This window comes from Lactuca serriola, chromosome 3 (assembly GCF_051521515.1).
Source record: "Lactuca serriola cultivar US96UC23 chromosome 3, Lser_US96UC23_V15, whole genome shotgun sequence".
Classification (NCBI taxonomy): domain Eukaryota; kingdom Viridiplantae; phylum Streptophyta; class Magnoliopsida; order Asterales; family Asteraceae; genus Lactuca; species Lactuca serriola.
In genome coordinates, this window is record NC_136410.1 from 43,884,763 (window position 1) to 43,901,904 (window position 17,142).

A 17,142-nucleotide genomic window follows, 5' to 3' on the forward strand; every position below is an offset into this window, starting at 1 on the left:
AAGAACTATTCCTCGGTGCGGAGGATATGACATTTGATTCGGTCTATTACAGTCCGTATCAGATGCAGAGTGATGACGATGATGATGCTCTGGTCACCAAGAAGCGTCTCAAGGATCTTCACGAAAAGATAGATTCGCTCATCGCCTCCTCTTCTTCATCACAGTCTACCATTTCTGAAGTTGCTATTTAGAAGATTGTTGATGCTTTTTCCAAAGCTCATCAAGTCTCTCTAGACTCAGCTACTGCTGCAATTGATGCATCCACCAAAGCCTGTGAGGCTGCGACCGAAAAAGTCGAAAAAACTATTTACTGATGCTTCATCTCTTTTGCAGTCTTTACAGGAGACTGTAGACAACACCAAAACGAAACTGGAACCCATTGTCAACCAGCTGACTACCTCAGTTGCCTCAGAACTAAAGTCTTTTGGCACTCTTCGTCAAACTCTGTCAGACGATAACTCCGCGTTTAAGGCGACCATTGATGAGCGCCTCACCAAGCTTCAAGAAGATCTTGCTGCTGAAAATTCTCTTATGGATGCTCTTGCTAGAAAGACCACTGCTCTGAAGGTCAAGAGTCTTCAACTCTCCAATTCTCAAAAGGAGATTGAGTCTCTTCGATCTGAAAGAGAGATTGTGTCTTCGTGTGTTTCGGATGTCCACGCAGCCATTTCAAACATCTTGGAAGCACATGACCCGATACTAAACTACAATGTGAGGCGTACTCTCGCGGAAAAGCTTGCTCCTGCTCTTTCTCTCCTGATCAAGATTGAAGGGTTCCTTGACTTCGTGTCCATTCCGAAACAAGGGGGAGAGAATGTGTCTCAACCGCCTCCTACTTCTACAGCAACCAAAACAACCGAACCTCCTCCAACAGGCCAAGCCTCAGGTTCGGGTGTCAAAGACAAGGGCAAGAAAATTGCTGAAGAGAGTGATGAAGATAAAGAGACCATTGCCGATCTTTTGAAAAAGCAAGGCCGAGACAAGGACGCTGACATTAGCACTCGGGTTGCTAGAGAGGCTGAAGAAGCTGAACGAAAACAGAAAGAAGCTCACGACCTTCTCGAGAGTAGGAAAACTCTTTTTCCTCCTTGGACTCTTGAGAAGTTGCTGAAAGAAGCAATCGAAACAACGAGCATCGTGTGGCTCGAACTAGTGATCTCTCTAGACCGCGTTAATTCTGTCGATTCTCAGTTCGACATGCCACTGACCCGAAAGGTGTTCGTCTTCCATGCCTTTGACAACATTGCCTCGTTCCCTCATCCTCATCCAAAGGTTGACCGGGATTTGGTCGAATTCTATCTGAGGGCTGCTCAGCCACAGTATCAAACGTGGAGCGCTCAGAAGATAGTCAATGTTCGGGTCCTCAAGCCGTATCGGGAAGGAAACTTCACCAACGTTCGGTTTAAGGTGCTGAGAGGATCTGCCAAGACCGTGTTGTATTAGTGTCTAAGTCCATAACTATTTTGGTATGTACTTGACCCGATGGTGCATGGTCCTTTTGGGTTGCCTTCACCAAAGCAACTTGATAGGATGAATTATGGAGAGAAAGGATTAAATATGATTTATTAATATATTATAGGAATAATATATTAAAGGAGAAATCATATTGTTTAATTAATATTAGTCAATAATTAATTGGTAATTAGTTTTGTGACTAAAAGAGATTAATTAAACTTAAGGGACTGGAATTGTAATTATAGGATAATTGCAATTTGGGCCATGGATTGCCTTTTATTATAAGGTGGACGAATTCTATGGGGGAAGCCCATATGAAATCGTCCAAGGCCTTAAGGAAAGGGCTCCATGGGTTGCTTAGGGCTTAAGCATCCAAATTAGGGTTTCCTTGTTAGATAACCCTAATTGCCTCCTATATAAAGAGATCCCTTACGACCAAAAACGTGGCTAAGACTTCTCTAGGGTTTGTAGATGTTTTTAGGCAGCCTCCATCCTCTCTCCTCTTCATCCTCTTGCTTATGGTGTTTGTGAACCATTAGAGGAGTGACACTTGTGACTCTAAGCCTTCCAAAGTCAATACAAGGAGATTTGGGATTGTTATTGCTACATAACAATCAAGGTAACATCTTAAACCTATTCTCATGTTAATATGATTACTTGAATGCTAGAATTAGGGTTTATAGTCTTGGATAACTTGCATGTACAATAGAGAAACCTAGATCCAAGCATTAGGGTTTGTATGAGCACATAGGATGTTCTTATGACCAAAACCCATCAGTGGTATCAGAGCCTAGATTGGTTTCTATTGTATTGATGCTTTGTATGTTGAAAAAATTCGATTTTTGTGCTTCTGGGGTCAGAACTCGTCGATTTTTTTAGATGAACTCGCCGAGTTCATGCTGAACTCAACAAGTCCATGCTGAACTCGACGAGTCGGCTGGTCAGAGTGAGGGAAAATCGGGATATCTTGCTGTTTTTGCTTAAGGATAGTTGCCTTATCATATTGGATCAATATAAATCCGATTTTTTGATATAAGTGACTATATTCTTGATCTAATTGAAGATATTTATCAATTAATAAAATATTTGTTTCCTTATGTGATAATTGATTAATTATTTTGATTAAATTGGTAAACTGTTTTGCAAGAAATCATTAAATAAATCAAATATGGATAATTATGTGATTAAATGTTAATTTAGATTATTTGTTATTTGATCCTTATGTTATGGAATGTTTCATATTTTCCCCTTTAGGTTTTATAGTTTAAATTTGAACCCAAAAGTTTTTGTTGTTTTGAAATTTAAATAGTTAAAACCCTAATGTTTTAAAAAGGGTTTCAAAACTTGCCCTAAAGTTTTGGAATTTAACATTTTGATTAATTGTTTAATTTTGATGTATATTTAAATTCTAAACCCTAATGTTTTGAAATGTTTCAAAACTTGCCCTCAAGTTTTGGAATTTAAAAGTTGATTAAAAGTTTAATTAGGAATGTTAAATTCTAAAACCCTAGTATTGTTTTGAAAAAGTTCAAATCACACCCTTATGGTTTTATTAATTAATTAAGGTGTATAATTAAAAGAAGTTTAATAAATCCGTAAAAGTTTTGGTTTACAATTTAATTGAATTAAAAGTATAATTGTTAAATTTAACCACCTAATATTTTAAAAGAGTAAAATACACCCTATACTATATATAACATTAAAAGTCTAACATTATATATGTATGAGTAAAAGTCAGTCTTACCGTTAGTAGGTCTCATTCACGAAGCTGGTTTATAAGGGGTGTTTAAGGAAATTGCCTATAAAATGGCGATTGAATGGGTATCCACTCTTACCCACCGCACTCTTGACTAGTGGAGGGTCGTTAGCCGAACGGGTAGGATAGGACGAAACCTTCCATTATAAGTATAATGAATTACTAAATTAACTAAATGTTTTACAAATTCCCAATCTTAGTTACTTAGGCAAAAGTGAATTGATGCAATTCCATGAAATTACACTTTGTGCCCTTGCGAAGACGTTAGTGGAGCGTGTGTGGTTTACCGGCACACTAAATGGTTCTAAGCAAAGGTAGCAAAGGGTGACTCAATGTTTGTCATAGTTCGGTGGAGCGTGTGTGGTTTACCGGCACATCGAATAGGTAATAGTCACATGTGGGGGCACCATGTAAGTTTGCATGGTTATTCACACCCGCTTTGTGATCCTCGGCATCCCAGTCACAAACAAGAGGGGCATATCGAGATTTAAACATGCCATTGAAATGTTCAATGAATCTCATATGATCTAGGAGTTTTCATAGATTTAAAACTTAAATTTCTTTTTCATTTTTCATGGTGGAAATTAGTGAATCGTCATTCACTTACCTTCAAATGTTCTGCAATTTGGGTTACGGCATCCCTCTCCCGAGTTGTAGAATATTGTGTTGGGTCCTAGCCTTAGTATCTCATTTGGGTGATTCACTAAGGACTCAATCAATCAACTAACTTGAATTTGTTTTCTCCCATTTTGTAGATGTCAAAGTTCAACAACTATGGTCTTCCTAAATCCCGTGGAACAAGTTTTCCACATGAAGATGATATTCCACGATTCGATCGAGGAACAAGAAATCATACTTCATTTCCTCCACCTCCTCCAATTATTCTCCCTAACCCACAAGTTTAAAGGCTTGATAACTTCAAGATCACTCAAGCCCTTTTGGCAAGTAAACATAAAGAAGGAAAGTCGGTGTGTGCACACGTCCTAGGGATGAAATCACACATTGATAGGTTAAGAATGTTGGGATCCGTTGTCTGTGAGGAAATGGTTGTTGATTGGGTTCTTCAGTCACTTCCTAACTCATATAGTGAGTTCGTAAGAGAGTACTATATGATGAACCGCGACGTGACCCTTATAGATCTCACTTATATGCTTATTGTTGCTGAATCAGCAATGGTTTGGTGCAATAGAAAAGCAAAGTTGATTGGTCAATCTGCCTTCAAGACCTCTATGGATATAGACAATGGCAACAAAAGACATGCTATGGTCGAAAGGTTTGATCATAAGAGAAAGGCAATGTCTAAAGTAGTTCCATGACATGTTCCAAAAGAGTCAATTTGCTTTTATTGCCAAGAGAAAGGGCATTGGAGACGAAGCTGCCCCATTTACCTAAGAGATCTAAGAGATGGGAGAGTCGAAACATATGGCTCTAATATAGGTAAAATCCATTAACTAACTCTTTTAAGCTTCTATTCTAGATTCTTAATACATAATGTGATAAGATTACAATTGATGTTTTGTAAGATCGAAGAAAAAAAAGGAAGCTTAAAGGAAGAAGTGAGCAGAATCTAACCGTGAAGGAATGGATTTCGATCGCATTTCTCGAAGATTAGATTCTTGAGCTACTACTTAGAGTTAGAATTAGATTGCTAAGAAAGATGTATTAGCATAGCTTTTCAATGAATTGCATTGTAAGGACAAATTTTTCCGCAATAAAATAAATTTTGATTTTATATTATTTATTTATCCTTGCAATGGCGTGTATGAAAAATTGATGTTAAAATGTTTCTATTATTAGCAATAATGGATTTGGTTCTTATTATGTTATTTATGGAAAGTCGAGAGTTTGCCAAATAGGGAGAGTTTCTCATCGCCCAAGTTTCAATTGGACAGAAACTTGGAATCATGCAACTTGGTTGCACGATGAATGAGAAATTTCATATTTGGAAATTAGACTAATTCATTGACAAAGTGTCAAGTGAAGGACTAGGAGATCGAGCACACAAAGTTGTGTGTTGATCAAGCTCACCATAAGAGTAACAAGATATTCGTCATGGTTTACTAAAAGTTTAGTAAATATGATTATACTTACAAGATTAAGTGTAATTCTGAATTGATTGCAAAAGTTTAAATCAATAGCAGAATGAATAAGAAGAATCAAGTAGGCAGAAAGATAAAAGTTTCTCCATTCTAAGAAGAAGGGAGAGTACCTTTTATGCCTTATGATAGGTCTTAATAATTAAGAACCATATCTCAATTGATCCTCTAAGTGAGTCTTAGTACAATTGTATGTCTAAGAAGAGGAATCAAGAATTGAAGAAATGGTTAAATCAAGAAGTCAATCATACTTCGTTCCAAAAACAAGTCTTAGAGTTAAGATTGTGAAATTGAGTGATAAGTATTAAGAAGGTTTATAAAATTCATCAAATGTGGAAAGTTGTGATGTTTTGGATAAGACAAAGACCAACTAGGACCAATTTATGAAGTGTTTGATAAAAGCTACACTAACTCTTGAATATTTGTTTGTCAAGAAACGGTTGTTGACAAGAGAATCTTATATGTCAAGGAGTCGGTGGGAGTCTTATTGGTCTTGAAAGGTTTCAAGAACAAATCAAATAGACCTTATCAATCATCACTAGCACACGAGTTGAGGTTTACAACCTAACGTGTTGACATTCTTTTGTTTCTATGACGTTCCAAGTGAGTTCTATGAGTTCTCATAAAAGGCAAGGCACCTTAATCAATGAAAGGTACATTGATAGGAAAAGGTGAGCTGCTTAACTACTTGGAAGACATGGTGGGCAGCTGTGCTACCATAAGGCAAGAAATCAAGATTAAGAAAGTTCGATCCATATGAGTTTGAATTTGTCGTAAACTTTGGTTTTGACAAATTCACATGGATAGGAACAAATACACCGTTTAAATCTAAGTTTCATAAGATTTCCTCCTTCATGAAAATGATTGTGAGGAAATGCTTTCACTAAGAAAGATTTTAAGAAGATAGTAATTGTAAAATTGCATTCTCAAATTCGATTATGGTTACGGTATCCCTTTCCATAATTTGAATTGTGAGGTTTGGCAATTAGTCTTAATTGTTTAGACACACATATGAACTATCTAAGGCAAACGTGTATAAGTTCAATAAGCCTTGATAAAAGATTATCAAAGCATTAAGTATTAGAAATATGGACTTAAGAAATTCAATAGATATTGTTTTTCTGAAAGTTAAGCTGTTTCTGAACACATGTCAAAGCTAGTGGGAGCACAAGTGTTATGTTTTATAATAATCATCATGATAGTGGGATCATAAATGTTATGATTGTATGATTATTAAGGCACATATTGCAAGGTGGCAATATTAATTATAGAAAACAAGAGTTATACTTTGCAAAGTCGTAAGGGTTGTAAAGTTGTTTTGCTATAATTAAGGGAGAGAATATTATGCTTCATTTCAAATCTAAAGGATTAGGTTGAGAAATGTTAATAAATTTAGTCAAGGGTACATAGTGTGTTCTTAAAATTTCGATTATGATTACGAAATTCCTCTTCACAGTTCGAATTTTGAGAACACAGCAAATAAAACACTATGCGTCGTGTCCCATACGCTTCGGGTATAGGATCGATTGCAAATGCTTTAATATTTGACCATTCTAAAATTTTCCAAATGTCTAGCGCATTTAGAGGGAAAAAAGGACTAGAATTGGTTTTGACTAAAATAATTAAACAACTATCAAAGGACAATCCAAAGTTTGACGAGGATTGGTCGCTTGTGAGTAGTTGGAAGCATGGTATTGGATGGACCATATCGACATTATTATGAATAGAAAAGATTCTATTAAGAATGAGTTGTCAAATGGAATTTATGGAAATGTTTCCATATTGGATGGACCATATCGACATCATTACGAATAGATAAGATTCTATTAAGAATGAGTTTTCATATGGAAAATATGGAAACGTGTCCATATTGGGAATTGAATATTGAAAATCTATGTCTAGATTAGAAACTTTTATGCAAAAGGATGTTCAAAGGAATGTACTTTGAGTGAGAGACATCATATCTAAGGAATTGTATTGTAACAATCTCCAATAGAGGACTTTGTAATATCATTGGCAATAGTCTTTGTGAATTTGGTGCAGTGATATTACAAATGGATTGTTGCATAAAATGTTAGAACCTAGCATATTCTATAAGTGGCAAGAATTTGATATTCTTACACTTATGAAAAAGGATTTGGAGTTGTGAAATGAGAAAGATTGGAAATGTGTTCAATTTGATCTATTTCACAAAGTAAGAACCATAGGTAAACATTGTGCGCATACTAGGAGCATGGGACAAGTGTTGTAATTCAAGTAAGAAGTTGATTAACCGAAACAACAAATAATGAGTAATCGATATGGTGATAAATAAAAGGTGTTTTATTTATACTCAAAGGTTTGAGGCGATATGGGATTAGTATTATTCTTGTGTTTCACATTTGCATGTTTTGACTTCCAGAATAATTGAGTTTATTAAGAATAATCGAATTATTCGAACGGGCCACAGTCGTTCATATGTTGGAAGTAGGTATGAATGAAGACTGTCGTGAATTGGTGTGTGGATTGTCTAGAGGAGTATTAGACATAAGCAAATGTTTGCTGCAACGTTCATGAGTGCTTATGAATATGATTTGAACATTGGATTAAACCCACGCTCACTTGGATCACTCCATGAATTGTATCACGAGTGATTAGTGAGACGATAACATCTTATATTCTTGAAACCGAGATGTGTGAGTTGTATCTTGCGAATCGGTTGCACATTGATAATATGTAAACGCACTAGTAACTTGGTGTTATAAAACATATTATTGTGTGTGATTCGGTTAGTAAGTGCAAGCGAGCATTGTATCAAAGTTTATCCGTTCCTTTTATCCAAAGTAGGATAAAAGCGATATCTTTGGGCCCCTCGATGATTTAGTGATGACAAACGTAAATGTTCGGCCGGGCTAGGGCTAATTTGATTTGTTCAATTAGTCAGTCGTCATAAATCGGGAATCGAGATATAGTACAAAGAGAATGATTTGAAATCATATCTCATATGATATCTAGAATGGAGGAATATATGATCCCTTATCTAAGGACACGCGTATCTGATAGGATCAGAGTTGACATCGGCTTTGGAAAGCTACGATTGCAGATCAGGATCTGAAGTCATACGCATAATAGTTATTAGACTTATCCAAGTGGGAGACTGTTGGATTAGTGTCTAAGTCCATAACTATTTTGGTATGTACTTGACCCGATGGTGCATGGTCCTTTTGGGTTGCCTTCACCAAAGCAACTTGATAGGATGAATTATGGAGAGAAAGGATTAAATATGATTTATTAATATATTATAGGAATAATATATTAAAGGAGAAATCATATTGTTTAATTAATATTAGTCAATAATTAATTGGTAATTAGTTTTGTGACAAAAAGAGATTAATTAAACTTAAGGGACTGGAATTGTAATTATAGGATAATTGCAATTTGGGCCATGGATTGCCTTTTATTATAAGGTGGACGAATTCTATTGGGGAAGCCCATATGAAATCGTCCAAGGCCTTAAGGAAAGGGCTCCATGGGTTGCTTAGGGCTTAAGCATCCAAATTAGGGTTTCCTTGTTAGATAACCCTAATTGCCTCCTATATAAAGAGATCCCTTATGACCAAAAACGTGGCTAAGACTTCTCTAGGGTTTGTAGACGTTTTTGGGCAGCCTCCATCCTCTCTCCTCTTCATCCTTTTGCTTATGGTGTTTGTGAACCATTAGAGGAGTGACACTTGTGACTCTAAGCCTTCCAAAGTCAATACAAGGAGATTTGGGATTGTTATTGCTACATAACAATCAAGGTAACATCTTAAACCTATTCTCATGTTAATATGATTACTTGAATGCTAGAATTAGGGTTTATAGTCTTGGATAACTTGCATGTACAATAGAGAAACCTAGATCCAAGCATTAGGGTTTGTATGAGCACATAGGATGTTCTTAGGACCAAAACCCATCAGACCGAACATGCCCTTTCGCTTGCTGATCTTCCCAACTTAAATCCACACGACTGGATAATTTTGCACAACATCCTTCTTACAAATGAAGCAGAATATGGTCTGATCATTGACGACTTCAAGAGGATGCTTGTTTGTTACATCATGGAAGTCGCCAAGATCGATAAGGAGATAATGAGTGTCTTCAAGAAAAAGCCTACCATTTCTCCTGTTGGCTCAGCAAGTGATCTCAACATGATGCAGATGGGGAAGATAGACCCGAAGAGAAACTCTGTTATGTTTACCATAAACGAAGGCCAAAAATGCCTATTCGCTTTGGCAGACAAACATCTCTATACCATTACATGCCTGGAACATGTTTTGAGTATCATTCATCGGTGCAAGCAAAACTCAGCTGACGACAAGAAATACTTTGATGATATGATCCAGTGGTACATCCGCTTCAGACAGACAATCCTCGCTATTATCCCTCGTCTGTTTGATACCACCAAGAAGGTTCCGACAGCTGGACCCAGCAAGAAGAAGTGATAGTCTCGCTCCAAATTGACGCAAAGGGGGAGATTGTTAGGTCCAGTTAAGTGTTGCGTCTTTGGGCTCGTTAGCTGGTCCAGTTTTGTCTCCGGTATGGGTCTGTCCATCCGTGAGTACGTTGTAGGGTTTATTATATATAGATGCTTGCTTGCATTCTTGAACGTAATGATTTTGATAGAGATTTTATAGCGTACACGTTCTTATCTTTTGTAATCCTAGAATCCTCTACAACGGAAGTTCTTCATCGAGCTCTGCTGAGGATTGAGTTAATCGAATCATTCGACTCATTCAGATCCATACTTGTGTTTTTATCTCACTGTTTTTACTTTATTGATTTGCCTGTTATAAAGATCTAATCGATCAAAGAGTTTTAAATACTCATCACTAATATTATAAAAGCCCTAAATTTTTAACGCGTAATTGGAAAAAGTCATAATATCTATTTTATTATTGCTATGGCCACAACTTTCTCATAATATTAGCGCTCTAGCCCACTTAACGAGTTTCATGGTTAACTTTTTTGCAAAGTTAGTCCTAAAATGTTCAAATTTAGTCCCTAAGGTTTGCAAAAAATTACACAACATGATTTTTAACTTTATTTTTCGTTTTTTGTGTACTTTATTTATTTTTGGGTTTTTTTTTTATAAATTTATATACATTTTTTATTTTCTTTTTTTATATACACTTATTTATTTTCATTTTTTTTTACTTTTCAACAATTTGATTTTTTTTACCTTTTGTTTTCTATTTTTTTTAGTGTCTATATAAAGTATATTACAGTTTTTTTTTTCATTTTTCTTTTCGTATTATATTTTTAATATTTTCATCTTTTTAATTATTTATTTTTTCTTATTTTTTTACCAATTATTTGTTTTTTTTTTTTTTTTTTTTTTGTATTTTTAACTTTTTTGTTGACCTTTTTCGAAATATGTAAAATGTATTAATATATTAGAGTGTATTACAAATTTGATCATTTATAGTTTTTGTAATTTTTTTATTTTTTTTCAAGCAAATAAAATAGTTATGTTTATATTTGTAATTTCGGTCCAACTTATTTTCTTTTTATTCTTTTTTTTAGTGCTATTATATTTATGTTACCAAAAAATGAAAATTAAAAAATTAGTTTGTTTATTGAGAATTAGTGTTTCAATATGTTATATAACTTGCAAATTAAATCATATTTATATATATATATATATATGATATCAATAGTTTAAATTCAAGATAATATCTTTCAATTTGATAACAGACTAAAAGAAATAACAAAAAAAAAATATAATAATAGTCGGTCTCTATAAAAAAAAACTTGTTATAGTAATTTAAATTAAATTCAAGTTTGTTTACTTGAATCAAAATAAATAAAAATATTAGGAAAACAATAAATAACTAAAATAGAAAAAAATAGAAAACAAAATGTAAAAAAATTGTTCAAAAATAAAGTTAAAAAATGAAAATAAATAAGGTATATAAAAAAGAAATAAAAAATGTGTATATATATATATATATATATATATATATATATATATATATATATATATATATATTTATAAAAAAAACCAAAAAATAAATAAAGTTTACAAAAAACGAAATATAAACTTAAAAAACCATGTGGTGTAATTTTTTGCAAACCTCATGGACTAAATTTGAACTTTTTAGGACTGATTTTTGCAAAAAATTAACCAAGTTAACCATGAAACTTGTTAAGTGGGCTAGAGTGATAATTCTGCGAGAAAATTGTGGTCAGAGCAATAGTAAAAAAAAAATTAAGGTTTTTTCCAATTACGCCTTAAAAATTTAGGACTTTTATAATATTAGTCCTACTTTAAAACATCAGTTTTACCCAAACTTATTTTTTTATTATTATTTTATATTCCTTTTCATATTTTAAAATTATTAACATTAAAAGAAAATTAAATTAAGCATATTATCGTTACCTTCTAAATTACTTAATCTTCTAAACATTCGAAACCTGGTCTAAACTTATGCCTTCTTTCTTATTTTTCCTCTCGCCGTAATGTCATTTATTTTGCTTTTGTTTTTAATTTTAATTTTGTGCTTTTTCAAATGAAAAAAGGATGAGCCTTTGACTTTTATTTTACTTTTTTATTTTGTTTTCTCTCATAAGTAAAAAAAGGGATTAAACTACCAATAACAGTATCAGAGTTTGTGTTTTGTGCTTGGCAATGGATGGGTAATTGAGCGTTTTATAGATATTATTGTGTGTGTGAAAGACAAAGTTTTGTTATATATTTGTTTTTATTATAAAAAAAAAGACTTTGTAACACTATTTGGTTTTCAATGGTAAAGTTCAGGTCAATTGGTTGAAGAAGTTTCTACGATTTAGAAGGTGTGAATGTGTGATTAAGAAGATAAGGACAATATGATATATTTAGTTTTTATTTTTAATAATTTTAAAATATAGAAAAAGATTATAAAAACATATTTTTTAATAAATATGATATTGTAAAAGATTAAAAAAGACAAATATAGTATTTAACTATTAGGTTGGATAAATATGATATTTTGACATTAATATAGATTTTTCATATTTTTATTATTTGTAGACACACACTGAAAATGGTAAACATGACCATGGTTATTAAAATCGTGATACTGATCCTAGGATCGTACAACCATACGATCCTAACTATGTAAATCGATCATGATCTTACTAGGATTGTTTTTCGGCAAGATCGTGGTAGGATCATATTGTAAGAACGTAAAATCAGTCGTAAGATCGTGACTATTTAAAAATATATATATTTTTTCATGGACTAACTATGTAAAATACCAATTTTGAATTGTTTATCACTAAATAAGAGACACAAAAAAAAATCAATAATCTTTTTACACTATTAAAAAGATTGGTCAAATGTGAAACTTTGATCAAAGATTTACCTATATCATGAAGGATAATAAGGGAAAGAAATCAACATCCTATGATGAACAACATATGGATGAATGTTTTCATTTAGTTAAGAATGCAAAATGTATATGTGATGGAGAATAATGTCCATAGCCATAACAAACCCAATAATATTACTATAAATAGCAATATCCTTTTGGTTTACATGCAAGAACAAAATAAAGCAGAACTGAAAAGATATTTATTTGAGGGACTTGTTTTGTTAATTGATTAATAGATTAATTAATTAATTAGAAAACATGGGGAATATAGAATATTCCAGAATGATTTGAATACCATTGATAATCATTATTGTATTTGATAATTATCTTTAGGGTTTCAAATCACCTCCCTATAAATAAAGGGGTCAAATCTCGATTTTGTATGGATGAAAACTTATCCTTCTTACTCCAAAAGTCGGAACCCTTGAGAAAACCCTAAAAAACCCGAAGGCTCTATCTCACAACGTGAAACCTCTTCTATCACGCTGTGACAATGAACAATATCGTCGATTTGAGCTTGCATCATGTTGCTTTGTGGTGGGGTGTTCAGATCTACTACTCTTTGCATATTAGGTGTAAATACAAGAGAGGTATTCTACTTTGGGTTCTCTAGTCCAATCAATTGGATCATCAAAAGAAGGATTCTATGATGAAGTCAGTTGTATGTTTTTCATACTATTAAGTTCTAAATAAGTTGCATAGATTAGTTGAGTTTAAATCCATTTGTTTCGAGTATTAGATCAGGTTTGTTTATCGTTTCTGATGCCCATGTTTGATCTAATGGGGCTCAAAACCCATCAATTTGATCATCTTTACAAATATAACCTTTCAATATTACCATTCCATGCTTCAACAAACAACCTCAGATGTGGTTCATGTCACATGTGAAGAAATGTTGGATAAATAAAGTTGGCATTTTTTATAAAGGAAAAAACTGAAACCCTTACCTCACTAATAGTTACATGCTTCCTGGCTGCTGACACGGGTTTCTTTACCTGACTGAATGTTTGAATAGCTCTTTATAATCCCAAGAGTAACTTCGAACTATGAATGTGATTTAGAAACCTGTTCGTATGAAAATAATAATTTGTAAATGTAATATGATTGATGTTCATTGTGCATGTACATATTTATAGCCACCATGACTTTTCTCCAACATTCCTTTTTTCCATCATCTTCATTAGTTGATGGTGGTTGGGCTTTGCATGCAGATAGCAAACATAACAACATTGAAAATCCATGACCAAAACTGTGAATCCAAATTTAGATTACACCATGGTGAAAATGTGTTAGAAATATACACTACTAGAAAAACAACCTTTTACGACGCGCAAACCATGACACACAGTTATTTACGATACGCAAAAGTGTGCGCCCTAAAATAATGTCATCTCTTCTAAAATTTGAAGAATTTAGGTCATGCATTTTTGCGTGCCCTAAAATTAGTGTCAAAACGAAAAAAACACGGAGGGCACCTTTTAAAAATAGTGCGTCGTGTGAGCATGCCGCTTTATAATTTTTAAAATGAACGTGCGTGTCCGGACTATTTCTCTTATCACAAAATTGCAGGGACCATTATCTAGGGCTTTTTCAAGGAGTGTTCTTTGTAACATTCGCTACCTCACCTCACCTGCTGTCGGCGACCTCAACTCATCTCCTTCCACCGGCGACCTTGGCTCATCTCTTTCCACCAACAACCTCGTCTCATCTCTTTTTACCGGCGACCTCAGGCTCACCTCACCTCACCGAAGACTACAACGACCGCCGAACGTTACAAGCCCTAGCTACGATTAAGGTATGTTTTGGTTTACAAGCCCTACTTTATCTTTATCTTGACACTTCTCAACAACAGTCGTCGAATTACTCGTATATTGCCTTCAATTCGATGTTTCTCTTAACCTAGGAAGCGTGAATCTGATGGTTTCAAGGTTAAAGATGCGTCGGTTCCTGAAAGTGCCGACGACATTGAGGCGGCGACAGCGAGGAAGTCGAAGTTGGCTGAAACACTTGTGCTAGGTTTTAGCAACAAATTTATGGACATTCATATACATATTGTGATTTCAAAGTCATCTTATGAAATCCACATTCCCTCAATTTTGATTTGATGCAGGTAATACACGACCAACTACAAGTCTCTTTCCTTCTCTCTCTACCTCTCTCTATCTACCCCTACTGCTCGACAATCACCCAGGCACCCACCACCCTTCGTCTTCTCTCTGGTTCACGACCGCCACCAATAAAGCCCCATTATACCACCAGCACAACATACTACAAGATTAAAGAACGAAACATTGGGTTTGTGTATTTGAATCCCAGGGACAACATTTGCCGAGGTTATTTTTTCTTATTCTGCTAATTTTGTATTTTTTGGTTTTTTAGGGCTGCTCATGGTGTGGTGATGATGAGAGAGATGTCGATATAAGCAGAAGAGAAAAACATAAATGATGGTGAAGAGGCGAAATCAGTGTCATCTCATCTCATCTACCAAACAATTCTTACAATTTCTACAAGGTCTTGTGTTCTATTTCATTTTTTTGTCAGTTAGATTTTATCTTTTACTTTTTATTTTGTTAACTTTTCTTGGTGATATAGGAATTAAATGCTTCCATGTTGGCCAAGATGGTGGATCCAGTTATGAATCTTCAAAATCGGATTCGTCACCTTCTAAGCAAATGGGATGAGCATCCTGCTCTTCAGAAAACTGTGGATGTGATTGATATGATCTTGTCTATACCTATGAACACCCCTCTTGCTAAGGTCATACACTTTTTTCATTAATAATAATAATAATAATAATAATTATAATAATAATAATAATAATACCTAATTATTTTCAGGTAATCGTACAAATCTTTTGGGTTTGATACTGCTATAGAGGAAGCTCAAAGAGCAATAAATGCTTCACATGTGGAAGTGGAAAGTGTTGAAAATGGAGTTGGAATAGTCAAACTTATGGGTCGATACAGTGGCAAGTATCTATCTTTAATCTCCTCATGAAATAATAAATTGTTAAAAAGTTAATTTTTTTTTCTCTCTTATTTATTCTTCCAAACTTGTTTAACCTTTTTCAGGATTCATTGCCATGTTTTCCACGTTGTCAAGTCGAGATGTGGTAACTAAATAACAAATTTGTAATATTATTAGTTTTATTAATCTGTAATGCAAGAATAAGATAGATATGTTAATAATAATTAATAGGTGTTATTGTAATTGTAAAACAGGATTGCTGCTTGATTCCAAAGTCTCCATTCTATCTAGAAGGGCAAGGTGGTCTTTTTGAGTTCATTCAACAGAGACTTAAAGAGAACGGGCATGTGGTGATTGTGTTGGCTGAAGACACAGGCCAAGAATATGTTTCTGATAGTGTGAATGCAGTTGAAGAGAGAGATGCATCTGGTGGAGGATTCATATGAGTGTAAAATGAGTTTACCACCCAAAGCTGCATTTCAAACCATAACGGGTCCTCGGTGTAAGACCTTATATCTTTCAAAGCAGCTTGGATGCTTGGAGCTGTAAAAAGCTGCACCAAATATTGGGACTCAATGATCATCTTCTCCCTAACAATGAAGATCCTATTTCTTCTAAAAAGACTAAAGAAAAAGAACCATCTTCTGGTGTAGGTGCATATTAGATATGGAAGGTATATTCATTTTTAATGTTTATATCATGATTCTTGTCTCCTTTAGATTTTAGAAGCCATCACGACTCTTCGATGCAATGAAAGTTTCTCCATGGAACGATTGGAGTTGCTCGGTGATTCGGTGCTGAAATATGCAGTCAGTTGTGATCTTTATCTAAAATACCCAAACAAACATGAGGGACAGCTGTCTTCTCGGAGATCATGGCAAGTTTGTAGTTCCACCTTGTACGATTTGGGAATCGGCGTTCATTTATAGGTATGTTGTAAAGCTTGTAATCCTTTGCTAATAATATTAGAAAATTCTCTGAAACAAAATTTCTTTAATTGTTTACAGGGTTTCATAAGAGACAGTGCATTTGACCCTACTCGATGGACATCGCCATGTCAGCTTCCTTTACAACTCTACCCATGTGATCATGGCATCAAGACGAAGACAATCAACAGCAAATACCAGAGTGAAGATACGAAGATTTTGCTTGGAAAGTGGTATGATGTGGGCCATAGGTGGATGGGGTCGAAGACAGTATCGGACTGTGTTGAAGCCCTTGTGGGAGCTTATTATGTGGAAGCTGGTTTGACCGGTGCTCTTCACTGTATGAAATGGTTGGGCCTGAGTTGTGAGCTTGATGAATCACTTATCAATGAAGCCATTAAAATGGCTTCGTTTCATATGTTTATTTTACCGACATTTTACCAAAATAAAAAATAGATAGATACAATATGTTTATTTTCCATGATACCAGTTAACATTTGGTATGAATCCCTAGAACCCTAGTTGAAGTGCTAGAAGGGAAAATGCTAAGAGACAATGGCTGGAGGAAC